Below are 19,122 nucleotides of genomic sequence, written 5' to 3'. Positions count from 1 at the left end.
AAAGTTTTGTCAAGATCTATATTTTTAATTTAATGTTTAATAAATAGCATAGCCAAATTGTTCCATTTTTTAATTCCTGACTGATAAAATATTTTTAATATTTTTTTAATTTCAAAAGGTTGTTTCACTTGATAGAACAATTATAAAAATATTCTTAAATATAATTAGTCAGGATTTATAAAAAATAAACTTTGAAATAAAATCCAGACATTCCATAATGTCTATGTGTATGTTTCTTCAGAATTGATCCTAGCAGGGATCCCTGGGTGGCGCAGCGGTTTAGCGCCTGCCTTTGGCCCAGGGCGCGATCCAGGAGGCCCAGGATCGAATCCCACGTTGGGCTCCCGGTGCATTGAGCCTGCTTCTCCCTCTGCCTATGTCTCTGCCTCTCTCTCTCTCTCTCTCTCTCTCTCTCTCTGTGTGACTATCATAAATAAATTAAAAAAAAAATAAAAAAAAGAATTGATTCTAGCAGATTTCCAGTATTTTGTAATCCAAAAATATTTGCACCAAATAGCTTATCATACATTTCTGTTACATTTGATACAAGTATATTTAAGGCTTTCTTCTTCACGGAAAATATCTCTAAATGTTAATTACATTGACTTTATCTACTGATTTAGAATAATTGTCCATTGTTAATAAAAACAACAGAGGCATTCAAATACTGTCTTTTTATTTTATTCTGATGATGTAACACCACTATCATTTATCATTTCTTTTGGCATTTGTCTTATAAATTCAGTTTTTTCCTCTGCAAATAGTCATTTCCTTACATTTTATTGTTGCAAAGATAATAAACTTCTCCATATTTTTCTGAGTCATTCTTCAAGGGTTAAATTAAAACTTGATGTTTCACTGTAAATGATTCAAATCTTATTCTGGCTTTTTGCAATATTTGTATCTTTTTTATATTTATGTCTCAAATTTCATCTTCAAATGCAGTAACTCCAAGAATACGTATACAGTAGAAAACATCTGAGCTTATATTCATGTGTCCACGTTTTCCTTTGGATCACCCAGTACATTATAGGTTGAATTAACTGTCGAAATGTGTCTTTCCTACATACACAGCTTCATAATGAGCACTACATCTTTTAAGAAAGTCCTTAGTGATTGTATCTACATTCTTTAGCACTTTTCGTTAAACAAGTGAACCTGGAAGGACAGATTTATGTTTCACAAATTCCAAACTACATTACACTGAGAAAATCCTTCTGAGAGTGAATTCTGCTAAACTTTGGAGAAAAATGTGCTTAAGTTAAAAATGAGAATTAAGGATTAATTTATTTGATCTTTTGCCATCATGTGTATTGGTCACAGTTATAGTATTGTCATATTGTTGACCGTTGTGCAGTTGTTTGGGGGGGTTTCCTGGAAAATACAGTAAAAGCCCAAAATTAAGTCCTTTGTTTATCTTTATCAGTAGATAAAGTCAACATCTTCAAGATTGTTGCATTTGACCAACTTGTATAAATGATCAGAGCTGTAAAGCTTTGGGAATGTTGAGAATTTCAAAATACGTTGCATTTTTAATGTCTGTAACTATCTGTTCTCTGAGGTAATTTTCCAGAAGATGAATACAATTATTTGGATCAATGTCTCTTCAGACAAAACTAGTATAGTGATAATTACAAAATGTTCTTTCAACTTTGGGTCATAACTTGAGAGTAATTCTCGCAACTTCAATGCAATGTCTTTTATTTGCTAATAATATATAGTTTTTTGATCAGGAAAGGGTATTTTATTTGGCTTGAAAGCATAATTAAGTCTAAATAGGATGTAAAAAAATTATTTTTATCTATCATTCTAGCTCTCTACACACATGTACATTTGTGCATATGTATGTGTTTATATTTATATATATATATATTTGCATATCCATTATAAAAATCTTACATTTTGTAGAATGATAGATATTGTTCAGAAGTCTTAAGGGATTTTAGGATATACTTCTTAGCAGGTCTTAAAGTGACTTATTTAACTGGACCTGCCAGCTTTTGTCTTATTACCTATAAACTAATCAAGAAATACTTTTTCTGGATGGCTCAGTCAGTTAAACATTTGACTCTTGATTTTGGCTCAGGTCATGATCTCAGATCATGAGATCAAGTCCCATGTCTCAAGCAGATAATCTACTTGAGATTCTCTCCATCTCCCTGAGCCCCTCTCCCTGCTCATGTTCTCTCTCTCTCTCTCTCTCTCTTGCAAATAAATGAGTACATCTTAAAAAAAAAATAAAAGAAATAACTTTTCAGTTTCTAAACGACTCATATAAACTCTCAACAATTTTCCACTATATAAAGTGTATATAAGGACTATAAAAACCATAAAGTTGACAAGAGTTGACTTCCTCCCTTTGCATTTTTCTCATTCTCAAGTGCATGAAAATATTTACTATAATATGGTTCATTTGTTTTAACTAGGTTAACTCTCAATCACCTGGAACAAATCTTGACCAAGTAGTGAAATCATAATACATTGAAATGTCAATTATTACAAGAAATCCGTGAGAAGACATAATGGTGGCATTCCCATTTTTCTTACATGTACTTAGCTAGTTTGTTTTTTTCTCTTGTGACTGAAGTACTTCAAATGATGATTACCATGTAGAATGCCTGGACCCTCATAAGTATTCTGAAATGGTAGCCATCCATTCTATATTAATAGTAATTATGATTATTAACTTTCAACAAATTCTATATTAAGACATTCAGTTGATTTAATCAGCTTAAACTCTGATACTATATATGTCATAATCATTTTTACCATCAACTTATTCTTGGCTGTATTTCTCTTTTTCTAGTGTGTTGATTAATTGAACAGAGGTATCTGATCAGATCTTTTTCTATTTCACCTTCTTCATTTGTTCAGTCTTCATTTAAATGCAGTGAAAGCCATGTTTGATATATGCCTAAATCGACCTAGCACATTTTTTACTCTCTTGGCTGAGCTTAAACAGCTCTCCTTGAAATTGGGTTGTTTTGTTGTTGTCATTGTTGTTGTTGAGTCTGTTCTTAACAACTGTACTGCTTCAAAGTCTTCCTACAATCTATGTGTCACTGCCATAGAGAATGAAAGTTAAACTATGAATTTGGGAATTTGACACCCTTACTTATGAGAAAGATTTCAAAGACCTATTGCTGGGAAGGAATCCTATAAAAAAGGTGTATTATTATACCTGCCATAAGTTTGTAGCTTCAAACTAGATGATATTTATAGATCAGAATAGTCAGAGGGTAAATGGGGTACCTATTGCTTCATAATTATTGGTAATATATATTAAGCCAAGGAGTTTCTTTATTTACTATATTTGACTTATTCCTTACTCTTCCATTCTTTTTAGAATTTATTTCTGAATCCTAAGCCAAGAAAAGGAAAATATATGAAATTATCCATGACAAACTTATTCAGTTGTAGCATACTCCTTAATTGTATACACCTAGAAGAGAACTGTAATGTCTCTAGTAGCCTAGCATACAAGAGGAAGTTAAATTTTTAGGTAAGCTCACAGTGGAGGTTTTCTACACTAGATTTAATGAAACTTATTTTAGTTCCACACATGGACCATGCTCTTTCTTACTTCCAGACTTCAACCTTTGTGGTCTCTTCAATTCTACAGACCCTTCTTGCCCACTTTTAATTTTAAAATACTTTAGACATTTACTTTCTCCTAAATGTCTTCCCGAACTTTTAGATTATTTTCCCCCTTATTTTATACTTCTGTTTCACAGTGTTTGTTCATATATAAATAAATATATATATGTATATTTTGTTGTCTGTTTCACATCTGAGAAATTAAAGCACTGTGAAGCCTGAGGTCATGCATCTTATCAATATTTGTTGAACAGATATTTGAACGAATGAATAACAATGGAGCATACATATTGGGTATAATGACAAATGCAGGATGATGGGGTTCAGGCATGCTGCAGAAGAAAACAACATTTACAGATCTAATACTGGCAATGAGTAAGCCATGATTAGAAACCAAGTTTTCTCATTTTTAGTCCAATTCCTATTCTACCATAATACATTGCCCGAATTACTAATGAGCCTCTGATTATATAAGTTATGATAAAGAAAGAAAAAAGGAAAAGTGGTTTTAATAAGCCATTTCACTAAAATACATTTTGGGGTTAATATCTATATTCATTCTTACTGACTATAGTAATTCAGGTGCATTAAACTTGCTCCAGAATTTGTAACTTATTTTTTCCTCATTTACATCTCTAAAGAGCAAAGATTCTATCAATAAATAATGAATCACAACAGCTGGACTTTTATTGCTGAGCAGATATATATATAGTGTTATAAATAAATCAATATTTTTATTTGTGTTCTATGGCCATAGTATTTTTTCTCAATTAAATTAAGCCTTAATGAATTTTGTAAGCAATCTTGGGCTTCAATAAAAAGTTCATCAGCAGACTACAAAGGTAGTCCCATTGTGAGGTATTAAAATAGAAAAATAGCAATGGTAGAGAACTGCTTTGTAGAAGGAAAAACACCTAGATTTTAAAGACCCAATTTGATCTCAGTCTCTGATTATGCTTCCAGAAAATTTCTGAGGAAAAAAGTAGAATAGCCCATTGTTACGGAAGAGAGACAGTAAAGGTGTAAGAGCAGTAGAGAAATAATGCAGCATCCCATCAGAGAAAGAAAGGGAAGCATCTTCACTTAGGTTGGGCACACTTATGCTAGCTAATAAGTGCTTTCTTTAGATCTCCAATGTTTTCATAAAGAGGAAATAAAAATACTATAAATCAAGAGAAAAGGGGTCAGAAAGGACATTTCTTTCTTTTTTTTTTCTCTCTCCTAAGTTCTTCCTTGCAAAGGAAATATGTAAAAGAATTTCATTAATAATCTTCTTGGGACTCCTGTGTGGCTCAGCGGTTGAGCGTCTGACTTCGGCTCAGGACATGATCCCAGGGACCTGGGATCAAGTCCCACACCGGGCTCCTGCATGGGGCCTGCTTCTCCTCCCTCTGTGTATGTCTCTGCCTCTCTCTGTGTCTCTCATGAATAAATGAGAATATTCTCATCAATATTTTAAAAATATTCTTCTTAAAAGCTATTTAGCACACTTTAAATATATTTCTTTCTGAAAGAATCACTAACAATTTTTTCCCATATTACCCTCTAGTTGAAGTTTCTTTTGTATGTAGCACATGTTATTTTATATTAATAGAAAATCAAAGAAGTCACAATATGGGACGCTTCTGTACACTTACATTTCCCTATCAGTCATTTGATTGCCTACCTATGCTATATTTATTTGATTACTATAAATCTCATATGTTTATAGATAAAATAATGAAAACAGGATTAATATCTATATACAGTTCCTTTTTTTCTTTAAAAAAACAGAAAATTTTGTTAAGGGTTTCTAGGCAGAAAACATGTTATTTATAAGAGATCCAATGTTAGCCTCATTTCATGCTTTTCCTCCTGCAACTATTTTAACAAAAGGCAGTGGCATAATTTCTACAGTTTGTGGGAAAGTGATTGTTCCTTAATATTTATATGACTAGTTCTGCTTCATTTGAAGAATAAGATGGATTCACACTGGTAACAACCACAAAATTGATTAAATTCTGATTGAACACTATATATTTTTTACTTAATGGTGACTAGATTGTTATTGAATCATTCAATTAAAAAAAACAATGAAAATTGATCCTTATAATCAAAGTGAACTAGCTATTTAAAATGATAAATTAACTTTTGGGAATGTTATATTTCAGAAAATTTCATTCTCTGTTTTTTAAATTTACCTTAACCATTGGAACAAATTAACAGCATGAATTCTGTTTCTTTCTAAAACTTGAATTGCTTTTTACTAGGACTCAAGCTTTCAGTCTGAAAAAGTAAGTATGTGCCCTGTGTGTGCTAACCACATCCTCACTAAGATAGGAAGAAATAGATAGCTAAGTTAGTGTGGAAAAAAACTCTTGGTTATACATAATGGCCAGTCTGTGGTGAAGGCAGATGAAGGTTGTGCTGGTGGTTTGGATCCTTTTGTCACTCACGTATATCTGAAACATTATGAACTTCTGTCAAATTTTGATCATCTTGTCCACTTTACTGTCCTTTAACATCATCTTCTACAGGTGAATGGCAATATTAAACTGAATTTATTTCTTCAAAATGTTTGTGAATATCTACTCTATACCAGGCATATTGAAGTATTAATGAGAACTACTTTGCTCTTTCCTAGATAAACATATCAAATAAATAATTACATGTCACAACAGAATATTTCAATAAGAGCTAACCCATAAAGGAAACAAGAGGGGAATGGAATTTAAAATAGCAAGGTGAAAAGGGGAGATATTATCTATAGCTCTTGTTAATTATGTAGTGTATCAAAGTTTAGAGTGAAGTAGAGCAGAAAAGAAAAATAGGTCTAGCTAGTAGAAGAGTTTCCTAACAGGAAAATTGGGGAAAGCTATATTTCATTCAACATTTTTATCAGATTTTTTTTAACATTCAAAAGAAAATGGCACCAAAATAAACCTGGCATTGGATTTAACGTTATTTGACCTCCTGACCTCTTCTAATTATATAGGACTTTTATTACCCTGTGATAATATCCCCCTTTTACACTAAAGGCATATATGTCAGTTTTGCTGACTCATATTGTTCTGAGTTTGGGTCAGAGTTTAATGTACAAAAAGGATTATTCATTGTATAACATATGTTGAATTTTGACCAAAATCATTTCAGAAGGCCTTTCTAATTTGACAAAACTGTAGTGAAACAAAAACAAAACAAACAAAAAACCTGCAGTGAGTGAAATTCCTTGAGGCAACAACACTGTCCAGAAGTGTATAATTTTTATTTGTGTTTTAAAGAGGTACAGGGTAGCTCAGTAGGTTAAGCATCTGACTTAATTTTGGCTAAGGTCGTGATCTCAAGGTCATGTGGTCAGGTTCCACATTGGGCTTTATGCTGGATATGGGGCCTGCTTAAGAGTCTTTCTCTCCCTCTCCCTCTGTCCCCAACACCTGGTCTTGAATGAATAAATGAATGATTAAATGAATAAAAACTCTGTACTATGTGGTAGACAGTTTGGTAATTAGATATTTTTTTCTTAAATACATATATATTTGGATTCTAATTGTGCATGCACACACACATCCACACATACACTTGTCTCTTAAATGTTCTCTAACTCAGTTGAGATTATTTTGGTCATTTTGTTGGATTATTTATGAAGTTGTGGTTAGAATCACCAACTTGAATTTTCTTATTAGTTTCATCATTTTCATCACAATGTCACTATCTTCCAAACCAATATCTTGGAGTCATTTCATATAATGCCTTCTACTTCAGTCTCTGTTTGATTTAACTATTTTTAAACTTGGCTATATTATAGTATTAGTTTCACATGATTTTTAATGTTTTCCCACTTTTATTTTTAATTGATGACTTAAAAGTTTCTGGACCGAGATGTACAAATGCAAGTATGAAGTAAAGAATACCACTGCAAATTTGTATACATGGAAGCAGCTGTGTGGTGGAGTAGAGAAACCATGGGATTCATGATACCATTTTTGTTCCTAATTTTTTACTAACTTTATGACTCTGACAAGTCACAGTATATATTGATTTTCACAGTACTGTGGTGAAGAAAATATGATAATCAAGATTATGGTGAAGCATTAAGGGTTTTACAGTTCAAATGTTATAAAAGTGGAAAAGTGATTTCTTTATTAAATATCCACATCAAAGTTCCCAGAAAACACTTTTTTCTTACTTGGGAATAGATGAAAGTCACTGTTACTGCCATAATGATGGTCCTCATTGGTTATAAGTTATCCTGACCTTCCTTTAAAGTATTTATTTTGAACATTGAGAATATAGGATATATTAGACCCTATTTTAAAAACCTAGTAATTGGTTCAGAGCCCATAGGTTATAATGGGTAATGGCTAAAACCCCAAAATCAGGCTGAGTATGAATGCTACTTTACCAGTAATGAACTTTGTAATCTAGTCAAATTGCTGATATCTCAGAGAATAATCTATAAAATGAGGATGTGAAATGTTTGAAAATATATGTGGAGTTAAGCAGTATCTGTCATAGAGGAAGAGTCAATACATAGTAGCCATAATGTTTAGTGTTGTTTTTGTCATTGATGTTATTATTATTAAAGTTTTTCAAGGACAAAACTATCTAGATTTGAAAATGTCCTTGTTTAGAACTTTAGGAAGCCATATATCTTCTAGGCTTATCATTAATAAATTACATTAAAATTAATTAAATTCTTTCAAGTAACAACTGCTTATCGCATTGAATTCCAAAGAGTAGCTTATAACTTAGTACTATACAACTAAATGTGAACATTTTCCAGGTTTCAAGTGGATAATAGAGAAAGAGAAGATATTTAGAATGTTTTATAGATCCTTGGGGATTTTATTTGAAGAAATAATTAATTCAATATTCACTTAACTATGTCCAGAACTTAAAATACTTTGATCATTCTTGGATTTAATGAGGGCTCATTTTGCTGTACTACATTCAACCATATTATAAAATAGAATATCTTTAAATTTCCAATTAGACAATAGTGCATATAATTATCCCTTAAAAGCTTATATGAATACAGAATATGAATATTTGATTCTAACTCCTAAGTATTCAAATCAAATTTTATTATATGTAGAATAGTCATTTATAAATAAATTAGACACAGCACATTTTTCGTATAATGTTATATCTTTCCCAGTTGTTTATTGTGCTTGAAACTGCTTTCCTGAAATGAGAGTATATAACCTTATTTCCAAAGGAATGTTTTCTTATTTTTATTTTTTATTTTTATTTATTTATTTATTTATTTATTTATTTATTTATTTATTTATTTATTTATTTATTTTATTATTTATGATAGTCACAGAGAGAGAGAGAGAGAGAGAGAGGCAGAGACACAGGGAGAGGGAGAAGCAGGCTCCATGCACCGGGAGCCCGACGTGGGATTCGATCCCGGGTCTCCAGGATCACGCCCTGGACCAAAGGCAGGCGCCAAACCGCTGCGCCACCCAGGGATCCCCAAAGGAATGTTTTCTGAATGACATTTTTTTTTTCCTTTGTGGAAAGTTCTATACATTTATTTCGTATGCTAGCAAAGATGATATTAGATAAGAGGGAGTTGAAAATGTTAAGCTCATATATAAAATGAAATTTGGATTTTTTAAATTAAAATTTGAGATTTCTTTGTTTACAAGTAAGGACAAAAGAGCTAAGAGTATTTGTTAAGTAAAAAATTATTCTAGGAAAGGTTTTTGTCCCTAAAACATTTTACTTTATACTAACTTCATAAAAACTGGTCTTAATAATTCCATATTTGTTAGCAAATATTAGTTGGTTTCTACTATGAACAGTCTAAGATTAAGAGAATGAGACTGAATATCATCACATCCACATTAAATCATCGAGCTCCAGTTGTACATAGCCTACATAAGACCAGAGTAAGAATAGGAGAATTAAAAATCCTACTCTGTCCTCAACAGTAATCAAGTACTAAGAATGAAACAAGAGCATGGGAATGGATGCCTTCATACAGGGACTGCTGAAAATAGGGCAGAAACACTGAAAAAATCCTAGAAACCCAACATAAAACATTAAGGAATTTGAAGGAATGCTGTAGGAATTTGAAGTCATGTGCACAGAAGAGCATTAATCAACCACAAAACCCAAATGCAATTCGACTATTGACTCAATACTCATAAGAAGTTCCCAAAGGCAAAGAGGCATGACTATCTTCAGGGATAAATCCTATTTATCTTATATGACACAATAGTATAGTAACATCTGGTGATAAGAATGGAAACATTAATAATCTTTATGGATAAAATTTTAAGGTTTTACAAAAATACTAAGGTAGGTATTCTTAAATCTAGAGATATTCCATTCAGTTAAATCAAAAAGCTTAATGGTAAAGCAGATTTTTTAAAAAAATATTTTATTTATTTATTCACGAGACACACAAAGGGAGAGAGGCAGGTAAAGCAGATTTTAATTATCCCTAAATTGATCTATAGATTCAATCACATTAAAATTACAAATATGTTTTGTAGTATTTGATATGGAATTTCTAAAATTTTAATACAAATGCAAATGTCCAAAAATAGCCAAGTGACACTAAAAAGAGTATTTTCATTGGTAATTGATAAGACAAAGATAGGCTGGACAGGGGAACAAGGATCACTTCTTTATTTCTTGTTTTTATTCCAAGTATCTGGTTATTGCATGGCGAAAAATGGAACTAGATCATTATCTTACAAAATGTGCATTTAAAATTCAAAGAAAATGTGTAAATATGTAAGTATATTAAATGCTCAAAATAAAGTATAAGAAACCATATTCATGATATTTGTAAGGATTTCATATACAGGATTAAAATAAACAATAAAATATTCACTAATCATCCAACATTATGAATTTATATTATTAAACAACTCTTTCAGGAAAGTGAAAAGAAATGCCATGAACTCTTTTTGAACACATTAACTATTAAAAGATTAGTTACCTTATAGAAAATAAATGAACATTTATAAATCAATATGAAAAGAAAACAAATACTAGAAAAATAGTAAAAAAAAAGAATTTCAAAGAGAAAGTACAAATTGCCTATATATTTTGATTGGTAGGTAGATAAGTAGAGATACATGGGTCAATAGATGGATAGAGATAGACATATCAAAAATCAGAGTGATATAGCAGAAGGCATTATTTTCTACTCACTAAATTAGCATCTTTTAGGAAACAGATGTTGGTAATGGTTAAATGTAGATCAATAAGCACTCAGTCACTGCAAGTAGAGTGTTAGTTGGAACAACTACTTTGGAAAACTGAACACACTTACCTTGAACCTAGGGATTCCATTTGTAGATATTTGACCCAGAGGACACCTATACCCCTATGAATATATGTATGAATGCAAATGTCAGCATTTGTATGTGTTCTAGCTCTAAATTTGAGTATCTTTCTTGACTTAGGTACCACCATATAGCTACTTTTATAAGGCTTTATTTTATCACATTTCTTCTAACAGTACATAACATACTTTCATATATTCTTTATATGTTTACTACTTATAGTTTTAAAAAATTTTAATCACATGTGGTAATTCTTTTATATAATAATATATACTTGCTTATATATATTGCATAAATCTATACATTTACATAAATTATACTTGGTAAGTATGTATTAACATTTTAGCTCTAGATTAATATATCAAAATTTCAAGTAAATTTTCAAATATATACTTTAATATAAATATGATTTGTATAATACTTAAATATATACTTAGATATCAAATAAAATTAATATAAGTATATGAATTTATATAAACATTCTATTACTGTTAATTTATATTTATTGAGTTGTGTACTGAATGCAAGGATTATTGGTTTATATTGGTATATAGGCACATAGAGTTCAATGTAAAATGCAGTTCCAATACAAAATACTTGCTTCAAAATATACGGGTTAAAATATTTAAATATATTTAAGAGCATCTGAACCAAAGGCACTTCTAACACTAGTTATCATGAATTATAATAGAGATCCATGTATGTTATTTTCTTTAAGACACAGAAATATGTCATTTTAATTTAAGAGGTCTTAGAGTTTTAATCATATACATTTAGTCCTTATAGCTTTCAAAATGTATGATTATTATTATTCGCATGTCATTTGTTATGAGTATCTAGTATAGAATCCTCTAGCACATTCATGTCTTTGTTTCTTTAGTGAAATAGTCTGAAAAATGTAGGTTTAGCTAAAAATGCTCTGGAAAATGAATAGATTTGGGGCTAGAAATCTGACATGGGTTATAAAGGTATTACTAGAAATGAAAGCAGGATAAATCAGATGGACTAACACATTGTTTGAGGAAACTGCTATGGGAACTCCCACAAAAAACATGTCATGTTGACTTTCATGAAAGAAGTAATCTGGGCTTTGTGGGTGACAGCTGTGGGGGTGGAGAGAGAAAACAATTTTCAAAATATTACGTGTTCTACCAATAAAATTGTTCTACAAGTGCTAAGGAATCCTTCTGGATATGGTAATGTGACTTGACTATAAAAAAATATTGAGCATGAGAATGAATGCATACAAATACCCACACAGTCCTTCTGTGTTATTTCCTTAGACTGATATATGGGTAATAATTGTTAGAAAACATACGTGCTATATGTCTGGAGTGCCGTATGAGAATACTTTGAAAATATAGAACTATATGTCATTTCATTAGTGAAGAAAATCAGGCTTTCACTTGATCCTAGCTTCCACCTGTGTGGCTCTCCCCTCACACAGCAGTAGCAGGACTGTGTCTCCGGTCAGCATGCATAGTATAGTAATAGGATTTGAGGGACTGAATTTAGCATTTTGGTATCATTGCTAATACTTTTTGGTTGTGACAATTTACCAAATTGCTATAAATGATGTTTAATAGGGAGTATTTGCATGGATACAGCTTGTTTAAAGAAGCTTTGAAACATAGCATATTTCTGCAACTCTGTGGATCCAATTTTGTAGCACCACACTCTGCACCTCATATTCTTCAATATTTCTCTAAGCTGTTAGAAGCCCTGCTAGCAAAAGCTAATCATTGCACCCTGTACATACCAGCCAAGTGGGGAAGAGCAATCTAGCTTTTTCTCATAAGTAAGAGGTAGAAAAATGTTTCAGAAATGCAGAATCAAGCACAAAAACAGTGTTTATTATGGTCTTTCCTGGTAACATATATTTTTAAGTGGTTTTAATTAAAGTATAGTTCGAGGGACAAAGTTTTATAATTTATAAACTGTGACAGTGTGGGATATAAGTATTTGATACACCGAAATATACTCTTTAAAGAAAAATCAATTAACCAGACTGTAAAAGAAATAATATCTTTTAGCAGCATAGGTATAGTAGGAAAAATACACAACAAAATCACACACACACACACACACACACAATAGTAACGACTAGTTTGAAATGAGAGTGATGATTTAAAATGTAACTTAAATTTACTATGAAAAACTAGTGTTAATAGCTTATGAAAAGTTCCTTTCAGAAACTTGAAGTATAAATGATGAAAACAAAATTTGGTATTAATTTGGTATATGTGAGAGGGTTTTTATTTTTACCCACTTAGGTAAATATTATTTGTTTATAATCCTTTTTTGCATATGAACTAGGGAAGATCACTGAAGTCATAAGCCAAATTCAATATTTGGCAATATTCAATATTCAATACACATACCTAAGTATGTGTATATGAATGCACTACCCACATGTGAACATAGTTATTCTCTTTCACACAAGTAACATATAATTCTATATAATACAAGGTCTTTTTTTTTTAACTTATGATAGTCACAGAGAGAGAGAGAGAGAGAGAGAGAGAGAGAGAGAGAGGCAGAGACAGAAGCAGGCTCCACACACCGGGAGCCCGATATGGGATTCGATCCCGGCTCTCCAGGATCGCGCCCCGAGCCAAAGACAGGCGCCAAACCGCTGCGCCACCCAGGGATCCCAATACAAGGTCTTTCTAAGTAGAATCTAGTACTTACCAGAAACATAATTATTTCTGGATAGTATTCTTAAAATCTTGAGGTAGTTTCAAAATCTTGTGACCTGTGAAAATCCTATTATGCATGTAAGATTATAAGCATATAAAAGCAAGCTTGATGCACTCACATATATTTTATCAAAAATATTACATGCAATATATTGATTTTTTAATGGAAAAAATTTTTGAAGCAACACAATATCAAATTTGAAAGAGAACTCTGGGGACACCTGGGTGGCTCAGTGGTTGAGTGTCTGCCTTTGGCTCAGGGCATGATCCTGGGGTCCTGGGACTGAGTCTTGCATCGGGCTCCCTGCAGGGAACCTGCTTCTCCCTCTGCCTATGTTTCTGCCTATCTCTGTGTCTCTCAGGAATAGATGAATAAAATCTTAAAAAAAAAAAAAGAAGAAGAAAGAAAGAAAAGAAAGAAAGAAAGAAAGAAAGAAAGAAAGAAAGAAAGAAAGAAAGAAAGAAAGAAGAACGAACTCTGGTGAAATTGTGAAAAAAATATACATCTAAAATATTTTTATGTAAATCATGAAGATTATGCTTAATTGATTGTTATTAAAAATTAGGGCATTCAGAAAGTGATTTGAAAAGTGGTATGAGATATGAGATAAAAACCCTCTAATATTCAGCCATGAGTAGTGTGTTAATTAAACTGCATAATCAAGTAATGTCAAGGATTTAAAGATTATTATACAGCTGCTTCAGAGTAAGTGTGGAAAATGAGTGAGGATTAGTTACTGTTTACTCCTTTTTAACTTCTTTAAACCTTATATATATTCAAGCTGGAGGTGACAAGCAGAAGCATAAGAAGGAATTACTGCAGGCTAGCCCATCTTCCCACTTGGAAACTTTGCTTTCCACCTTAATCCAGTCTTCTCATTTCAGTCTATTTTTATTTGTTTTCTTTAGTGCAAATCCATTATTTCACTAAATTTTGTTGTTGGCAATTACTCCTTAGTTTCAAACTCCAAAAATATGGTGACTTCAGGACTCTAGGCTCCACATCCACTTGAGTCCTAACAAGACAAGCCACTAGTACAAAATTCCTTTACATACCTAAATTGCAACAAGATAAAAACAAAATGCATGGGATGCTATTTGAGTGAAGTTATCTATTTCCACTTGCTTTAAATGTTATAGGGAATCTGAAATGTAAAACATGTATTTAATGGTTGGAAATTTAAAGATGGCACAAAGAATTCCTGGTTTCAGCTCCAACTTATAAAGAGCCTAAAAGTTGTCACTCCTATTCTTACAACAACAATAATAACAAAACTGAACAAAATGAAAATGAAGGAATTGTCTTGAATCCATCAGATAAATGAGGTTGCAGAGCAAACCACCACCCTGAAATCTGGAGAGAGAGTTAATGCCAAGAGTCACAGTCAAGATCTGTCTACTTGGAATAGACTCCACACTGGAACTCTAAGTGTCAGGAACACAGTTGGTTATTTTGATGAACTGTTGAAGGCTAAGTGGAGACTAACTAGTTTGAGAGTGAAAAACTTCTAGAACCACAGTCTTGGGAGCCAGATTTTGTGGGTTTTACCTTCAAGCATCCCACCAGTTTCTTATGGTACAAGTCAAGAAAGATCCTCTCATGGTTTTGGCAGGGTAGCGAAACATAAAACTTTATATTAAAAACCCAATTGCTGGATTCCAACAGACATAAACATCAGTGACCACAAAGCAGATGGTATGAAAAGAATGCATATTAAATAATGCTAAAAATTGAGCAACAGATGTGTGAAAACGATAGATAGTTGTCCATTTGAATCATGGCTCCCTGGTTCCTGCCTCTAACTTCCTCTCTCTGATTCGGACATCCTGAGCTGGCTTCTAAAATGGCAGAGAGGTAGGGGGCCCTGAGACTTTCTTCATCCCTTGAACACAGCTGGATTGAGGGTCGATCACTTGGAACACCCAGGAAATCAATTTGAGGATTCCAAGAAGGATTTCTACAGTTGGAAGAAGCAATGTGGCAGGTGTAAGGTGTGTGGAAGTGAAATGGGGGAGAGAAAAGCTGCCATGCTATGGAGGAGCGGGAACCCTTTTGGTGGGGAGAAAAAAGGGAAAGAGAAGGAGAGAGGTTGAGAGAGTGCTGCATCAGGTTCCCGTAAGAAACCTCTCAGATCACAGAATTGAGGGGGTGCTGAATGGCACAGGTTCTTTGCATACAGTAAGTGTAGCTCAAACTCTGAGCTATTGGAGGTGCATGACATTCGTGCGCACAAGAGAGTTGTAGCATGCTCCCACTCCCAAAGAAAGACAGCCCTGGCCCAGGAGTCCACACAAAGTGGCATGGTGATCTCAGAGGTTGCACTGGGAAGGATCGTTCCCCTTCCTGGAGTTTGGAACAGGATATATACATTTGGAAGAGGGTATATGTCCTTGTCAAGACAAAAGGCCCTGCAGGCTCCAGCAAATGGCCTTTCATCAGAAGTGAACAAACATGCATGCAGAACCTGCTTAACCTACTCTCTGCTTTCCGTGTTGCCAAAGCACAAAATTCATGCACAGCACAGGCAGGGGACTGTTTTTCTGGGACAAAGAGCATTAATAAGAGTGCGTGAGCCTCTAATCCAGAGAAGGAAGCATATCTGAGAGATGCTGGCTACTTTAAGATTTGGAGTTTTGAATCCTAGCCATGCCAGAGATAAACTCAAGATAGCTAGGTGCCAGGGCACTGACAACCCTTGCTTTTCTGAGGGCTTCCTGAACATTGAGGAGTATGAGATCCTGTGCCCAGGATGAGAGAGTGGGGAATCACCATTTTACCCTTGCTACCAGTGGTTGGATGATAGCAATACAGAGGCCCCCAGTGAATGTAAAAGCCACTTAAATCAAACCCCACTTCCTGTGCTTGACAAGTACTTTTTTTTAAACTGGGGCAGGGTTGACTCAGCCAGTATTTGGGGCCTCTCCCCCAGAGGAGCAACACACGCAACCCACTGCATGCACCAACTCTACTGATCATACAGTGCCTCACAGCATCTCCTTCAGTTCCGAAGGTGGAAATAGGACTAAGCTGGATGTTTTTTCCTTTGGAATCAGACTTATAGTTTTTTGTTTGTTTGTTAGTTTGTTTTTTCATTTCCTTTTTCTTTGTTGTTTTTTTTTAAATCAGGTTTATTTTTTTTCTTTTCATTTCTTTCCCCTCTTTTTTTTTCTTTGTAATCGGGCTTATAGTTTCTTTGATCATCTGTTTGGGTTATTTTTGTTCCTTTTCTCTTGTTTTTGGATCAGACTTTTTTTTTTTTTTGCCTTTTCTTTTTGTCTCCCTTTTTCATTTTCTCTCTTTCTTTTCTTTCCTCTTTCTTTCTTCTTTCTTTCTTTCTTTCTTTCTTTCTTTCTTTTCTTTTTTTTCTTTTTCTTCGTTCTTTCTTCTTTTTTCAGACTTTTTTTCAACAAACAAATCAAAGCACATATAGATACAGGTCCAAACATTCCCTACTGCAAACAAGGAGGAACTCTGCAGAGGATGAGACAGTGGGAAAGAACAGCCAAAGTGCAGCAGCAGAGTGCACACAGCATACACCAGAAACCCTTCCTGAAGTGTCTGGCCCTGGACAGTGTATAACTTATTTCTAATATGGCATTACCCTGAGGTGCAGGAAACAAGCTTTCATAACACAGGAAAGCTAGAAACTTAGTCTAAATGACAAGAGGGAGGGAATTCTCCCCAAAAGAAAGGCCAGGAAATATCATAGCCAGAGACTCACTCAAAACAGATACAAGCAATATATCTGAGCAAGAATTTAGATCAACAGTCATAAGATTACGAACCGGACTTGAAAAAAGCTTGCAAGATACCAGAGAAATCCTTGCTGCAGTGATCAAAGACCTAAAAAGTAGTCAAGTTGCAATGAAAAATGCTGTAGTTGAGAAGCAAAACAGGCTAGATATAATCACTGAAAGAATTGAAGAAGCAGAGGAGAGGAAAGATGAAATAGAAGATAAAATTATGGAAAATAATGAAACCAAAAAGGAGAGGGAAAGAAAACTATTAGATAATGAAGGTAGACTTAGGGAAATTAGCAATTCCATGAGGCAAAATAACAACTGCATCATAGGAGTCCCAGAAAAAGAAGAGGGGGGAAAGGCAGAAGGTTTATTTGAACAAATTAGAGTTGAAAATTTCCCTAATCTGAGGAAGGGAATGGGCATTCAAGTCCAATAGACACAGAGAACTCCCCTCAAAATCAACAATAACAGGTCAATGCCACAACATATTATAGTGAAATTTGAAAATTACAAGGATTAAGAGAAAATTCTGAAAGCAGTTGGTGACAAGAGTACACAAGTCTACAAGGGTAGACACATCAGGCTGGCAGCGTACCTGTCCACAGAGACCTGGCAGGCCTGAAAGGACTGGCATGATATATTCAACATGCTAAATGGGAAAAATATGCAGCCAAGAATATTTTATCCAGTAATGCTGTCATTCAGAATAGAAGGAGAGATAAAGAGTTTCCAAGAAAAACAAAAACTAATTTGTGAACACTGAATCAGTCCTGCCAGAAATATTTTCAAAGGGTATACTTGGAGTGGAAAGAGTCCAAAAGTAACAAAGACTAGAAAGGAACAGAGACAATCTACAGGAACAATGACTTTACAAATAATAAAATGGCACTAAATTCATACCTTTCAGTAATTACTCTGAATATATATGGACTAAATGCTCCAATCAAAAGGAATAGGGTATCAGAATGGATTAAAAAATAAAAAAAAACAAGACTAGTCAATATTCTGTTTACTAGATACTTATTTTAGACACAAAGACACCTCCAGATTGAAAGTGAGGAGGTAGAGAATCATTTATCATGCTAATGGACATTAAAAGAAAGCTAGGGTAGCCATATTTATATCAGAAAAACTAGATTTTAAACCAAAGATTATAATAAGAGATGAAGAAGCATACTATATCATAATAAAGGGGTCTATCCAACAAAGAGATCTAAATATAAATATTCATGCCCCTAACTTGGTAACAGCTAATATATAAATCAATTAATAACACACCTAAACTCATTGACAATAATACAATAATAGTAGGGGACTTTAACACCTCACTCACAACAATGGACAGGTCATTAAAGCAGAATATCCATAGGGAAGCAAGTGCTTTGAAGACACACTGGACTAGATGGCCTTAACAGATATATTCAGAGCATTTCATCCTAAAGGAACAGAATACACTTTCTTTTGAAGTTCACATGGAACATTCTCCAGAATAGGTCACATACTAAGTCACAAATCAGGACTTAACTGGTACAAAAAGGTTGAGATCATACCACACATATTTTCAGACCATAACGGTATGAAACCTGAAATCAACCACAAGAAAAATTTGGAAGAACCACAAATACATGAGTGTTAAAAAACATCCCTCTAAACATCCCACTAATTTTCTTATCAACCACGAAATTAAAGAAGAATTCTAAAAATACATGGCAGCAAATGAAAATGAAAACATGACAGTTCAAAACCTTTGGGATGAAAATAAATAAATAAATAAATAAATAAATAAATAAATAAAT

The sequence above is a fragment of the Nyctereutes procyonoides genome, unplaced genomic scaffold (genome assembly GCF_905146905.1).
Source record: "Nyctereutes procyonoides isolate TBG_1078 unplaced genomic scaffold, NYPRO_anot_genome, whole genome shotgun sequence".
In the NCBI taxonomy this organism is placed as follows: domain Eukaryota; kingdom Metazoa; phylum Chordata; class Mammalia; order Carnivora; family Canidae; genus Nyctereutes; species Nyctereutes procyonoides.
The sequence above is the reverse complement of the archived record's forward strand: the minus strand, read 5'-3'. Positions refer to the sequence as shown.